This window comes from Oncorhynchus mykiss, chromosome 17 (genome assembly GCF_057628025.1).
Source record: "Oncorhynchus mykiss isolate SJ-2025 chromosome 17, ASM5762802v1, whole genome shotgun sequence".
NCBI classification, from domain to species: Eukaryota; Metazoa; Chordata; class Actinopteri; order Salmoniformes; family Salmonidae; genus Oncorhynchus; species Oncorhynchus mykiss.
This window is the reverse complement of record NC_143038.1, coordinates 66,887,501-66,902,745: the sequence shown is the minus strand read 5'-3', so window position 1 is coordinate 66,902,745 and position 15,245 is coordinate 66,887,501. Positions and strand designations below refer to the sequence as shown.

The 15,245-nt window shown below is 39.6% G+C and overlaps 10 non-coding genes across 10 annotated transcripts; all 10 read right to left on the bottom strand.

Annotated features, from left to right (window-relative positions):
* Window positions 1-873: 873 nt before the first annotated feature.
* On the bottom strand, window positions 874-945 carry trnae-uuc (transfer RNA glutamic acid (anticodon UUC)). The gene has a single exon. It is a non-coding gene; the product is annotated as a tRNA-Glu (tRNA).
* Window positions 946-2,211: 1,266 nt separating this feature from the next.
* On the bottom strand, window positions 2,212-2,283 carry trnae-uuc (transfer RNA glutamic acid (anticodon UUC)). The gene has a single exon. It is a non-coding gene; the product is annotated as a tRNA-Glu (tRNA).
* A 210-nt stretch (window positions 2,284-2,493) lies between these two features.
* Window positions 2,494-2,566, bottom strand: trnar-acg (transfer RNA arginine (anticodon ACG)). Its single transcript has one exon. It is a non-coding gene; the product is annotated as a tRNA-Arg (tRNA).
* Window positions 2,567-5,534: 2,968 nt separating this feature from the next.
* trnae-uuc (transfer RNA glutamic acid (anticodon UUC)) lies at window positions 5,535-5,606 on the bottom strand. The gene has a single exon. It is a non-coding gene; the product is annotated as a tRNA-Glu (tRNA).
* Window positions 5,607-6,202: 596 nt separating this feature from the next.
* Window positions 6,203-6,274, bottom strand: trnae-uuc (transfer RNA glutamic acid (anticodon UUC)). Its single transcript has one exon. It is a non-coding gene; the product is annotated as a tRNA-Glu (tRNA).
* Window positions 6,275-6,484: 210 nt separating this feature from the next.
* trnar-acg (transfer RNA arginine (anticodon ACG)) lies at window positions 6,485-6,557 on the bottom strand. Its single transcript has one exon. It is a non-coding gene; the product is annotated as a tRNA-Arg (tRNA).
* A 2,968-nt stretch (window positions 6,558-9,525) lies between these two features.
* trnae-uuc (transfer RNA glutamic acid (anticodon UUC)) lies at window positions 9,526-9,597 on the bottom strand. The gene has a single exon. It is a non-coding gene; the product is annotated as a tRNA-Glu (tRNA).
* Window positions 9,598-11,138: 1,541 nt separating this feature from the next.
* trnar-acg (transfer RNA arginine (anticodon ACG)) lies at window positions 11,139-11,211 on the bottom strand. The gene has a single exon. It is a non-coding gene; the product is annotated as a tRNA-Arg (tRNA).
* Window positions 11,212-12,201: 990 nt separating this feature from the next.
* On the bottom strand, window positions 12,202-12,273 carry trnae-uuc (transfer RNA glutamic acid (anticodon UUC)). Its single transcript has one exon. It is a non-coding gene; the product is annotated as a tRNA-Glu (tRNA).
* A 1,546-nt stretch (window positions 12,274-13,819) lies between these two features.
* Window positions 13,820-13,892, bottom strand: trnar-acg (transfer RNA arginine (anticodon ACG)). The gene has a single exon. It is a non-coding gene; the product is annotated as a tRNA-Arg (tRNA).
* Between the last annotated feature and the right edge of the window lie 1,353 nt (window positions 13,893-15,245).

The window sequence follows — 15,245 nt, the reverse complement described above, 5'->3', positions numbered from 1 at the left end:
TCAATCTTCTGACCTGTTATCAGACACGTTATCACTGGCCGCACAGCCAAGCTGAAGTCAGGACACACCTAGGCCAGTGTACACAGTCATAGCTTCTGTCACCGACAAGGTTCCTTGGGATTTCTGTTAAAGATGCAAATCTTAATTTGATCCTCCTGTTGTTGCATGAATATTACTGCAGAGCAAGAAATGCAGCCATGAAGTCTATTCAACGTTTAAAATGCCTTGTATAATTTGAATCATCATTGTATAACATGTCACATTTCCTGTTGCTGAGGGAATATTGTTGTGTTGTGTGAAACTGCTGCCAGTTAAAATGCAGTATCTGTTGTTACACAAGTGCATCCCAAACGACAAGATATTCTTTCCCATACCGGGAGTTGAACCCAGGCCACCTGGGTGAAAACCAGGAATCCTAACTATCCACAACTGCCAGACACAATGAAAAGTATACAGTATTTTTCCCAGCTTGATTTTGGCCAAATAAATCTAGTTTTGAGCCAAACAGGAGTCAAATATTCAATCTTCTGACCTGTTATCAGACACGTTATCCATTGCACCACTGGCCGCACAGCCAAGCTGAAGTCAGGACACACCTAGGCCAGTGTACACAGTCATAGCTTCTGTCACCGACAAGGTTCCTTGGGATTTCTGTTACAGATGCAAATCTTAATTTGATCCTCCTGTTGTTGCATGAATTTTACTGCAGAGCAAGAAATGCAGCCATGAAGTGTATTCAACATTTAAAATGCATTGTATAATTTGAATCTACATAACATGTCACATTTCCTGTTGCTGAGGGAATATTGTTGTGTTGTGTGAAACTGCAGGATCTGTTGTTACACAAGTACATCCCAAACGACAAGATATTCTTTCCCATACCGGGAGTTGAACCCGGGCCACCTGGGTGAAAACCAGGAATCCTAACCGCTAGACCATATGGGAAGACACATACTTAAAATACACATCACAGACAAATCTTTAAATGTTGACATTATGCCTTTTGGATTAAAAGCTACATCTTTTTTTCTCTGAGATGTTGGGGAATGTCCAGATGAAATCAGTCTAAAATGAGTTTGAAGTGAGAACAGCCAGAAGCACTGAAAAGTATTCAGTATCAATCCCGGCTAGAATTCAGTCAATTAAATTAAGTATTGAGCCAGCCAAGAGTCGAACCTAGAATCTTCTGATCCGTAGTCAGACACGTTATCCATTTCGCCACTGGCCCCACGTCTAAGCTGAAGTCAGGTCACAGCTAGACCAGTGTACACAGTCATTGCGTCTGTCAACAACAAGGTTCCTTGGTTTTCTGTTTCAGATGCATATCTTAATTTGATCCTCCTGTTGTTGCATGAATTTTACTGCAGAGCAAGAAATGCAAATTTGAAGTGTATTCAATGTTTAAAAAGTCTTGTAAATTATGAATCTACAAAACATGTCACATTTGCTGTTGCTGAGGGAATATTGTTGTGTTGTGTGATTCTGCTGCCAGTTAAAATGTGGTATCTGTTCTTACACAAGTGCATCCCAAATGACAAGATGTTCTTTCCCATACTGGGAGTTCAACCCGGGCGAAAACCAGGAATCCTAAACGCCAGACCATATGGGAAGACAGTTACTTAAAAAAACATCACAGACAAATCCATAAACGTTGAAATTATGCTTGTTGTATTACAAGCTCCATCTTTTTTCTCAGAGATGTTGGAGAAAAGTCCCATATAAAATCAGTCTAAAATGTGTTTGAATCGAGAACTGCCAGACACAATGAAAAGTATACAGTATTTTTCCCAGCTTGATTTTGGTCAAATAAATCTAGTTTTGAGCCAAACAGGAGTCAAATATTCAATCTTCTGACCTGTTATCAGACACGTTATCCATTGCGCCACTGGCCGCACAGCCAAGCTGAAGTCAGGACACACCTAGGCCAGTGTACACAGTCATAGCTTCTGTCACAGACAAGGTTCCTTGGGATTTCTGTTACAGATGCAAATCTTAATTTGATCCTCCTGTTGTTGCATGAATTTTACTGCAGAGCAAGAAATGCAGCCATGAAGTGTATTCAACGTTTAAAAAGCCTTGTATAATTTGAATCTACATAACATGTCACATTTCCTGTTGCTGAGGGAATATTGTTGTGTTGTGTGAAACTGCTGCCAGTTAAAATGCAATATCTGTTGTTACACAAGTGCATCCCAAACGACAAGATATTCTTTCCCATACCGGGAGTTGAACCCGGGCCACCTGGGTGAAAACCAGGAATCCTAACCGCTAGACCATATGGGAAGACACATACTTGAAATACACATCACAGACAAATCTTTAAATGTTGACATTATGCCTGTTGGATTAAAAGCTACATCTTTTTTTATCTGAGATGTTGGGGAATGTCCAGATGAAATCAGTCTAAAATGAGTTTGAAGTGAGAACAGCCAGAAGCACTGAAAAGTATTCAGTATCAATCCCGGCTTGATTTCAATCAATTAAATTAAGTATCGAGCCAGCCAGGAGTCGAACCTAGAATCTTCTGATCCGTAGTCAGACACGTTATCCATTGCGCCACTGGCCCCACGTCTAAGCTGAAGTCAGGTCACAGCTAGACCAGTGTACACAGTCATTGCGTCTGTCAACAATAAGGTTCCTTGGTTTTCTGTTTCAGATGCATATCTTAATTTGATCCTCCTGTTGTTGCATGAATTTTACTGCAGAGCAAGAAATGCAAACTTGAAGTGTATTCAATGTTTAAAAAGTCTTGTAAATTATGAATCTACAAAACATGTCACATTTTCTGTTGCTGAGGGAATATTGTTGTGTTGTGTGATTCTGCTGCCAGTTAAAATGTGGTATCTGTTCTTACACAAGTGCATCCCAAATGACAAGATGTTCTTTCCCATACTGGGAGTTCAACCCGGGCGAAAACCAGGAATCCTAAACGCCAGACCATATGGGAAGACAGTTACTTAAAAAAAACATCACAGACAAATCCATAAACGTTGAAATGATGCTTGTTGTAATTACAAGCTCCATCTTTTTCTCAGAGATGTTGGAGAAAAGTCCCATATAAAATCAGTCTAAAATGTGTTTGAATCGAGAACTGCCAGACACAATGAAAAGTATAAAGTATTTTTCCCAGCTTGATTTTGGTCAAATAAATCTAGTTTTTAGCCAAACAGGAGTCAAATATTCAATCTTCTGACCTGTTATCAGACACGTTATCCATTGCGCCACTGGCCGCACAGCCAAGCTGAAGTCAGGACACACCTAGGCCAGTGTACACAGTCATAGCTTCTGTCACCGACAAGGTTCCTTGGTTTTCTGTTTCAGATGCAAATCTTAATTTGATCCTCCTGTTGTTGCATGAATTTTACTGCAGAGCAAGAAATGCAGCCATGAAGTGTATTCAACGTTTAAAAAGCCTTGTATAATTTGAATCTACATAACATGTCACATTTCCTGTTGCTGAGGGAATATTGTTGTGTTGTGTGAAACTGCTGCCAGTTAAAATGCAGTATCTGTTGTTACACAAGTGCATCCCAAACGACAAGATCTTTCCCATACCGGGAGTTGAACCCGGGCCACCTGGGTGAAAACCAGGAATCCTAACCGCTAGACAATATGGGAAGACACATACTTAAAATACACATCACAGACAAATCTTTAAATGTTGACATTATGCCTGTTGGATTAAAAGCTACATTTTTTTTCTCTGAGATGTTGGGGAATGTCCACATGAAATCAATCTAAAATGAGTTTGAAGTGAGAACAGCCAGAAGCACTGAAAAGTATTCAGTATCAATCCCGGCTTGATTTCAATCAATTAAATATCGAGCCAGCCAGGAGTCAAACCTAGAATCTTCTGATCCGTAGGAAGACACGTTTTCCATTGCGCCACTGGCCCCACGTCTAAGCTGAAGTCAGGTCACAGCTAGACCAGTGTACACAGTCATTGCGTCTGTCAACAACAAGGTTCCTTGGTTTTCTGTTTCAGATGCATATCTTAATTTGATCCTCCTGTTGTTGCATGAATTTTACTGCAGAGCAAGAAATGCAAACTTGAAGTGTATTCAATGTTTAAAAAGTCTTGTAAATTATGAATCTACAAAACATGTCACATTTGCTGTTGCTGAGGGAATATTGTTGTGTTGTGTGATTCTGCTGCCAGTTAAAATGTGGTATCTGTTCTTACACAAGTGCATCCCAAATGACAAGATGTTCTTTCCCATACTGGGAGTTCAACCCGGGCGAAAACCAGGAATCCTAAACGCCAGACCATATGGGAAGACAGTTACTTAAAAAAAACATCACAGACAAATCCATAAACGTTAAAAATGATGCTTGTTGTAATTACGAGCTCCATATTTTTTCTCAGAGATGTTGGAGAAAAGTCCCATATAAAATCAGTCTAACATGTGTTTGAATCGAGAACTGCCAGACACAATGAAAAGTATACAGTATTTTTCCCAGCTTGATTTTGGTCAAATAAATCTAGTTTTGAGCCAAACAGGAGTCAAATATTCAATCTTCTGACCTGTTATCAGACACGTTATCCATTGCGCCACTGGCCGCACAGCCAAGCTGAAGTCAGGACACACCTAGGCCAGTGTACACAGTCATTGCATCTGTCAACAACAAGGTTCCTTGGTTTTCTGTTTCAGATGCATATCTTAATTTGATCCTCCTGTTGTTGCATGAATTTTACTGCAGAGCAAGAAATGCAAACTTGAAGTGTATTCAATGTTTAAAAAGTCTTGTAAATTATGAATCTACAAAACATATTACATTTGCTGTTGTTGAGGGAATATTGTTGTGTTGTGTGATTCTGCTGCCAGTTAAAATGTGGTATCTGTTCTTACACAAGTGCATCCCAAATGACAAGATGTTCATTCCCATACTGGGAGTTCAACCCGGGCGAAAACCAGGAATCCTAAAAGCCAGACCATATGGGAAGACAGTTACTTAAAAAAAACATCACAGACAAATCCATAAACGTTGAAATTATGCTTGTTGTAATTACAAGCTCCATCTTTTTCTCAGAGATGTTGGAGAAAAGTCCCATATAAAATCAGTCTAAAATGTGTTTGAATCGAGAACTGCCAGACACAATGAAAAGTATACAGTATTTTTCCCAGCTTGATTTTGGTCAAATAAATACAGTTTTGAGCCAAACAGGAGTCAAATATTCAATCTTCTGACCTGTTATCAGACACGTTATCCATTGCACAGCCAAGCTGAAGTCAGGACACACCTAGGCCAGTGTACACAGTCATAGCTTCTGTCACCGACAAGGTTCCTTGGGATTTCTGTTACAGATGCAAATCTTAATTTGATCCTCCTGTTGTTGCATGAATTTTACTGCAGAGCAAGAAATGCAGCCATGAAGTGTATTCAACGTTTAAAATGCCTTGTATAATTTGAATCTACATGACATGTCACATTTCCTGTTGCTGAGGGAATATTGTTGTGTTGTGTGAAACTGCTGTCAGTTAAAATGCAGTATCTGTTGTTACACAAGTGCATCCCAAACGACAAGATATTCTTTCCCATACCGGGAGTTGAACCCGGGCCACCTGGGTGAAAACCAGGAATCCTAACCACTAGACCATATGGGAAGACACATACTTAAAATACACATCACAGACAAATCTTTAAATGTTGACATTATGCCTGTTGGATTAAAAGCTACATCTTTTTTTCTCTGAGATGTTGGGGAATGTCCAGATGAAATCAGTCTAAAATGAGTTTGAAGTGAGAACAGCCAGAAGCACTGAAAAGTATACAGTATCAATCCCGGCTTGATTTCAATCAATTAAGTATCGAGCCAGCCAGGAGTCGTAACTAGAATCTTCTGATCCGTAGTTAGACACGTTATCCATTGCGCCACTGGCCCCACATCAAAGCTGAAGTCAGGTCACAGCTAGACCAGTGTACACAGTCATTGCGTCTGTCAACAACAAGGTTCCTTGGTTTTCTGTTTCAGATGCATATCTTAATTTGATCCTCCTGTTGTTGCATGAATTTTACTGCAGAGCAAGAAATGCAGCCATGAAGTGTATTCAACGTTTAAAAAGCCTTGTATAATTTGAATCTACATAACATGTCACATTTCCTGTTGCTGAGGGAATATTGTTGTGTTGTGTGAAACTGCTGCCAGTTAAAATGCAATATCTGTTGTTACACAAGTGCATCCCAAACGACAAGATATTCTTTCCCATACCGGGAGTTGAACCCGGGCCACCTGGGTGAAAACCAGGAATCCTAACCGCTAGACCATATGGGAAGACACATACTTGAAATACACATCACAGACAAATCTTTAAATGTTGACATTATGCCTGTTGGATTAAAAGCTACATCTTTTTTTATCTGAGATGTTGGGGAATGTCCAGATGAAATCAGTCTAAAATGAGTTTGAAGTGAGAACAGCCAGAAGCACTGAAAAGTATTCAGTATCAATCCCGGCTTGATTTCAATCAATTAAATTAAGTATCGAGCCAGCCAGGAGTCGAACCTAGAATCTTCTGATCCGTAGTCAGACACGTTATCCATTGCGCCACTGGCCCCACGTCTAAGCTGAAGTCAGGTCACAGCTAGACCAGTGTACACAGTCATTGCGTCTGTCAACAACAAGGTTCCTTGGTTTTCTGTTTCAGATGCATATCTTAATTTGATCCTCCTGTTGTTGCATGAATTTTACTGCAGAGCAAGAAATGCAAACTTGAAGTGTATTCAATGTTTAAAAAGTCTTGTAAATTATGAATCTACAAAACATGTCACATTTTCTGTTGCTGAGGGAATATTGTTGTGTTGTGTGATTCTGCTGCCAGTTAAAATGTGGTATCTGTTCTTACACAAGTGCATCCCAAATGACAAGATGTTCTTTCCCATACTGGGAGTTCAACCCGGGCGAAAACCAGGAATCCTAAACGCCAGACCATATGGGAAGACAGTTACTTAAAAAAAACATCACAGACAAATCCATAAACGTTGAAATGATGCTTGTTGTAATTACAAGCTCCATCTTTTTCTCAGAGATGTTGGAGAAAAGTCCCATATAAAATCAGTCTAAAATGTGTTTGAATCGAGAACTGCCAGACACAATGAAAAGTATAAAGTATTTTTCCCAGCTTGATTTTGGTCAAATAAATCTAGTTTTTAGCCAAACAGGAGTCAAATATTCAATCTTCTGACCTGTTATCAGACACGTTATCCATTGCGCCACTGGCCGCACAGCCAAGCTGAAGTCAGGACACACCTAGGCCAGTGTACACAGTCATAGCTTCTGTCACCGACAAGGTTCCTTGGTTTTCTGTTTCAGATGCAAATCTTAATTTGATCCTCCTGTTGTTGCATGAATTTTACTGCAGAGCAAGAAATGCAGCCATGAAGTGTATTCAACGTTTAAAAAGCCTTGTATAATTTGAATCTACATAACATGTCACATTTCCTGTTGCTGAGGGAATATTGTTGTGTTGTGTGAAACTGCTGCCAGTTAAAATGCAGTATCTGTTGTTACACAAGTGCATCCCAAACGACAAGATCTTTCCCATACCGGGAGTTGAACCCGGGCCACCTGGGTGAAAACCAGGAATCCTAACCGCTAGACAATATGGGAAGACACATACTTAAAATACACATCACAGACAAATCTTTAAATGTTGACATTATGCCTGTTGGATTAAAAGCTACATTTTTTTTCTCTGAGATGTTGGGGAATGTCCACATGAAATCAATCTAAAATGAGTTTGAAGTGAGAACAGCCAGAAGCACTGAAAAGTATTCAGTATCAATCCCGGCTTGATTTCAATCAATTAAATATCGAGCCAGCCAGGAGTCAAACCTAGAATCTTCTGATCCGTAGTCAGACACGTTTTCCATTGCGCCACTGGCCCCACGTCTAAGCTGAAGTCAGGTCACAGCTAGACCAGTGTACACAGTCATTGCGTCTGTCAACAACAAGGTTCCTTGGTTTTCTGTTTCAGATGCATATCTTAATTTGATCCTCCTGTTGTTGCATGAATTTTACTGCAGAGCAAGAAATGCAAACTTGAAGTGTATTCAATGTTTAAAAAGTCTTGTAAATTATGAATCTACAAAACATGTCACATTTGCTGTTGCTGAGGGAATATTGTTGTGTTGTGTGATTCTGCTGCCAGTTAAAATGTGGTATCTGTTCTTACACAAGTGCATCCCAAATGACAAGATGTTCTTTCCCATACTGGGAGTTCAACCCGGGCGAAAACCAGGAATCCTAAACGCCAGACCATATGGGAAGACAGTTACTTAAAAAAAACATCACAGACAAATCCATAAACGTTAAAAATGATGCTTGTTGTAATTACGAGCTCCATATTTTTTCTCAGAGATGTTGGAGAAAAGTCCCATATAAAATCAGTCTAACATGTGTTTGAATCGAGAACTGCCAGACACAATGAAAAGTATACAGTATTTTTCCCAGCTTGATTTTGGTCAAATAAATCTAGTTTTGAGCCAAACAGGAGTCAAATATTCAATCTTCTGACCTGTTATCAGACACGTTATCCATTGCGCCACTGGCCGCACAGCCAAGCTGAAGTCAGGACACACCTAGGCCAGTGTACACAGTCATTGCATCTGTCAACAACAAGGTTCCTTGGTTTTCTGTTTCAGATGCATATCTTAATTTGATCCTCCTGTTGTTGCATGAATTTTACTGCAGAGCAAGAAATGCAAACTTGAAGTGTATTCAATGTTTAAAAAGTCTTGTAAATTATGAATCTACAAAACATATTACATTTGCTGTTGTTGAGGGAATATTGTTGTGTTGTGTGATTCTGCTGCCAGTTAAAATGTGGTATCTGTTCTTACACAAGTGCATCCCAAATGACAAGATGTTCATTCCCATACTGGGAGTTCAACCCGGGCGAAAACCAGGAATCCTAAAAGCCAGACCATATGGGAAGACAGTTACTTAAAAAAAACATCACAGACAAATCCATAAACGTTGAAATTATGCTTGTTGTAATTACAAGCTCCATCTTTTTCTCAGAGATGTTGGAGAAAAGTCCCATATAAAATCAGTCTAAAATGTGTTTGAATCGAGAACTGCCAGACACAATGAAAAGTATACAGTATTTTTCCCAGCTTGATTTTGGTCAAATAAATACAGTTTTGAGCCAAACAGGAGTCAAATATTCAATCTTCTGACCTGTTATCAGACACGTTATCCATTGCACAGCCAAGCTGAAGTCAGGACACACCTAGGCCAGTGTACACAGTCATAGCTTCTGTCACCGACAAGGTTCCTTGGGATTTCTGTTACAGATGCAAATCTTAATTTGATCCTCCTGTTGTTGCATGAATTTTACTGCAGAGCAAGAAATGCAGCCATGAAGTGTATTCAACGTTTAAAATGCCTTGTATAATTTGAATCTACATGACATGTCACATTTCCTGTTGCTGAGGGAATATTGTTGTGTTGTGTGAAACTGCTGTCAGTTAAAATGCAGTATCTGTTGTTACACAAGTGCATCCCAAACGACAAGATATTCTTTCCCATACCGGGAGTTGAACCCGGGCCACCTGGGTGAAAATCAGGAATCCTAACCACTAGACCATATGGGAAGACACATACTTAAAATACACATCACAGACAAATCTTTAAATGTTGACATTATGCCTGTTGGATTAAAAGCTACATCTTTTTTTCTCTGAGATGTTGGGGAATGTCCAGATGAAATCAGTCTAAAATGAGTTTGAAGTGAGAACAGCCAGAAGCACTGAAAAGTATACAGTATCAATCCCGGCTTGATTTCAATCAATTAAGTATCGAGCCAGCCAGGAGTCGTAACTAGAATCTTCTGATCCGTAGTTAGACACGTTATCCATTGCGCCACTGGCCCCACATCAAAGCTGAAGTCAGGTCACAGCTAGACCAGTGTACACAGTCATTGCGTCTGTCAACAACAAGGTTCCTTGGTTTTCTGTTTCAGATGCATATCTTAATTTGATCTTCCTGTTGTTGCATTAATTTTACTGCAGTGCAAGAAATGCAAACTTGAAGTGTATTCAATGTTTAAAAAGTCTTGTAAATTACGAATCTACAAAACATGTCACATTTGCTGTTGCTGAGGGAATATTGTTGTGTTGTGTGATTCTGCTGCCAGTTAAAATGTGGTATCTGTTCTTACACAAGTGCATCCCAAATGACAAGATGTTCTTTCCCATACTGGGAATTCAACCCGGGCGAAAACCAGGAATCCTAAACGCCAGACCATATGGGAAGACAGTTACTTAAAAAAAACATCACAGACAAATCCATAAACGTTGAAATGATGCTTGTTGTAATTACAAGCTCCATCTTTTTCTCAGAGATGTTGGAGAAAAGTCCCATATAAAATCAGTCTAAAATGTGTTTGAATCGAGAACTGCCAGACACAATGAAAAGTATACAGTATTTTTCCCAGCTTGATTTTGGTCAAATAAATCTAGTTTTGAGCCAAACAGGAGTCAAATATTCAATCTTCTGACCTGTTATCAGACACGTTATCCATTGCGCCACTGGCCGCACAGCCAAGCTGAAGTCAGGACACACCTAGGCCAGTGTACACAGTCATAGCTTCTGTCACCGACAAGGTTCCTTGGGATTTCTGTTACAGATGCAAATCTTAATTTGATCCTCCTGTTGTTGCATTAATTTTACTGCAGAGCAAGAAATGCAGTCATGAAGTGTATTCAACGTTTAAAATGCCTTGTATAATTTGAATCTACATAACATGTCACATTTCATGTTGCTGAGGGAATATTGTTGTGTTGTGTGAAACTGCTGCCAGTTAAAATGCAGTATCTGTTGTTACACAAGTGCATCCCAAACGACAAGATATTCTTTCCCATACCGGGAGTTGAACCAGGGCCACCTGGGTGAAAACCAGGACCAACCACTAGACCATATGGGAAGACACATACTTAAAATACACATCACAGACAAATCTTTAAATGTTGACATTATGCCTGTTGGATTAAAAGCTACATCTTTTTTTCTCTGAGATGTTGGGGAATGTCCAGATGAAATCAGTCTAAAATGAGTTTGAAGTGAGAACAGCCAGAAGCACTGAAAAGTATACAGTGTCAATCCCGGCTTGATTTCAATCAATTAAATTAAGTATCGAGCCAGCCAGGAGTCGAACCTAGAATCTTCTGATCCGTAGTCAGACACGTTATCCATTGCGCCACTGGCCCCATGTCTAAATTGAAGTCAAGTCACAGCTAGACCAGTGTACACAGTCATTGTGTCTGTCAACAACAAGGTTCCTTGGTTTTCTGTTTCAGATGCATATCTTAATTTGATCCTCCTGTTGTTGCATGAATTTTACTGCAGAGCAAGAAATGCAAACTTGAAGTGTATTCAATGTTTAAAAAGTCTTGTAAATTATGAATCTACAAAACATGTCACATTTGCTGTTGCTGAGGGAATATTGTTGTGTTGTGTGATTCTGCTGCCAGTTAAAATGTGGTATCTGTTCTTACACAAGTGCATCCCAAATGACAAGATGTTCTTTCCCATACTGGGAGTTCAACCCGGGCGAAAACCAGGAATCCTAAACGCCAGACCATATGGGAAGACAGTTACTTAAAAAAAACATCACAGACAAATCCATAAACGTTGAAATGATGCAAGTTGTAATTACAAGCTCCATCTTTTTCTCAGAGATGTTGGAGAAAAGTCCCATATAAAATCAGTCTAAAATGTGTTTGAATCGAGAACTGCCAGACACAATGAAAAGTATACAGTATTTTTCCCAGCTTGATTTTGGTCAAATAAATCTAGTTTTGAGCCAAACAGGAGTCAAATATTCAATCTTCTGACCCGTTATCAGACACGTTATCCATTGCGCCACTGGCCGCACAGCCAAACTGAAGTCAGGACACACCTAGGCCAGTGTACACAGTCATAGCTTCTGTCACCGACAAGGTTCCTTGGGATTTCTGTTACAGATGCAAATCTTAATTTGATCCTCCTGTTGTTGCATGAATTTTACTGCAGAGCAAGAAATGCAGCCATGTATTCAAGCCGTATTCAACGTTTAAAAAGCCTTGTATAATTTGAATCTACATAACATGTCACATTTCCTGTTGCTGAGGGAATATTGTTGTGTTGTGTGAAACTGCTGTCAGTTAAAATGCAGTATCTGTTGTTACACAAGTGCATCCCAAACGACAAGAAATTCTTTCCCATACCGGGAGTTGAACCCGGGCCACCTGGGTGAAAACCAGGAATCCTAACCGCTAGACCATATGGGAAGACACATACTTATAATACACATCACAGACAAATCTTTAAATGTTGACATTATGCCTGTTGGATTAAAAGCTACATCTTTTTTTCTCTGAGATGTTGGGGAATGTCCAGATGAAATCAGTCTAAAATGAGTTTGAAGTGAGAACAGCCAGAAGCACTGAAAAGTATACAGTATCAATCCCGGCTTGATTTCAATAAATTAAATTAAGTATCGAGCCAGCCAGGAGTCAAACCTAGAATCTTCTGATTCGTAGTCAGACACGTTATCCATTGCGCCACTGGCCCCACGTCTAAGCTGAAGTCAGGTCACAGCTAGACCAGTGTACACAGTCATTGCGTCTGTCAACAACAAGGTTCCTTGGTTTTCTGTTTCAGATGCATATCTTAATTTGATCCTCCTGTTGTTGCATGAATTTTACTGAAGAGCAAGAAATGCAAACTTGAAGTGTATTCAATGTTTAAAAAGTCTTGTAAATTATGAATCTACAAAACATGTCACATTTGCTGTTGCTGAGGGAATATTGTTGTGTTGTGTGATTCTGCTGCCAGTTAAAATGTGGTATCTGTTCTTACACAAGTGCATCCCAAATGACAAGATGTTCTTTCCCATACTGGGAGTTCAACCCGGGCGAAAACCAGGAATCCTAAACGCCAGACCATATGGGAAGACAGTTATTTAAAAAAAACATCACAGACAAATCCATAAACGTTGAAATGATGCAAGTTGTAATTACAAGCTCCATCTTTTTCTCAGAGATGTTGGAGAAAAGTCCCATATAAAATCAGTCTAAAATGTGTTTGAATCGAGAACTGCCAGACACAATGAAAAGTATACAGTATTTTTCCCAGCTTGATTTTGGTCAAATAAATCTAGTTTTGAGCCAAACAGGAGTCAAATATTCAATCTTCTGACCTGTTATCAGACACGTTATCCATTGCGCCACTGGCCGCACAGCCAAGCTGAAGTCAGGACACACCTAGGCCAGTGTACACAGTCATAGCTTCTGTCACAGACAAGGTTCCTTGGGATTTCTGTTACAGATGCAAATCTTAATTTGATCCTCCTGTTGTTGCATGAATTTTACTGCAGAGCAAGAAATGCAGCAATGAAGTGTATTCAACGTTTAAAAAGCCTTGTATAATTTGAATCTACATAACATGTCACATTTCATGTTGCTGAGGGAATATTGTTGTGTTGTGTGAAACTGCTGCCAGTTAAAATGCAGTATCTGTTGTTACACAAGTGCATCCCAAACGACAAGATATTCTTTCCCATACCGGGAGTTGAACCAGGGCCACCTGGGTGAAAACCAGGACCAACCACTAGACCATATGGGAAGACACATACTTAAAATACACATCACAGACAAATCTTTAAATGTTGACATTATGCCTGTTGGATTAAAAGCTACATCTTTTTTTCTCTGAGATGTTGGGGAATGTCCAGATGAAATCAGTCTAAAATGAGTTTGAAGTGAGAACAGCCAGAAGCACTGAAAAGTATACAGTGTCAATCCCGGCTTGATTTCAATCAATTAAATTAAGTATCGAGCCAGCCAGGAGTCGAACCTAGAATCTTCTGATCCGTAGTCAGACACGTTATCCATTGCGCCACTGGCCCCATGTCTAAATTGAAGTCAAGTCACAGCTAGACCAGTGTACACAGTCATTGTGTCTGTCAACAACAAGGTTCCTTGGTTTTCTGTTTCAGATGCATATCTTAATTTGATCCTCCTGTTGTTGCATGAATTTTACTGCAGAGCAAGAAATGCAAACTTGAAGTGTATTCAATGTTTAAAAAGTCTTGTAAATTATGAATCTACAAAACATGTCACATTTGCTGTTGCTGAGGGAATATTGTTGTGTTGTGTGATTCTGCTGCCAGTTAAAATGTGGTATCTGTTCTTACACAAGTGCATCCCAAATTACAAGATGTTCTTTCCCATACTGGGAGTTCAACCCGGGCGAAAACCAGGAATCCTAAACGCCAGACCATATGGGAAGACAGTTACTTAAAAAAAACATCACAGACAAATCCATAAACGTTGAAATGATGCAAGTTGTAATTACAAGCTCCATCTTTTTCTCAGAGATGTTGGAGAAAAGTCCCATATAAAATCAGTCTAAAATGTGTTTGAATCGAGAACTGCCAGACACAATGAAAAGTATACAGTATTTTTCCCAGCTTGATTTTGGTCAAATAAATCTAGTTTTGAGCCAAACAGGAGTCAAATATTCAATCTTCTGACCCGTTATCAGACACGTTATCCATTGCGCCACTGGCCGCACAGCCAAACTGAAGTCAGGACACACCTAGGCCAGTGTACACAGTCATAGCTTCTGTCACCGACAAGGTTCCTTGGGATTTCTGTTACAGATGCAAATCTTAATTTGATCCTCCTGTTGTTGCATGAATTTTACTGCAGAGCAAGAAATGCAGCCATGTATTCAAGCCGTATTCAACGTTTAAAAAGCCTTGTATAATTTGAATCTACATAACATGTCACATTTCCTGTTGCTGAGGGAATATTGTTGTGTTGTGTGAAACTGCTGTCAGTTAAAATGCAGTATCTGTTGTTACACAAGTGCATCCCAAACGACAAGAAATTCTTTCCCATACCGGGAGTTGAACCCGGGCCACCTGGGTGAAAACCAGGAATCCTAACCGCTAGACCATATGGCAAGACACATACTTATAATACACATCACAGACAAATCTTTAAATGTTGACATTATGCCTGTTGGATTAAAAGCTACATCTTTTTTTCTCTGAGATGTTGGGGAATGTCCAGATGAAATCAGTCTAAAATGAGTTTGAAGTGAGAACAGCCAGAAGCACTGAAAAGTATACAGTATCAATCCCGGCTTGATTTCAATAAATTAAATTAAGTATCGAGCCAGCCAGGAGTCAAACCTAGAATCTTCTGATCCGTAGTCAGACACGTTATCCATTGCGCCACTGGCCCCACGTCTA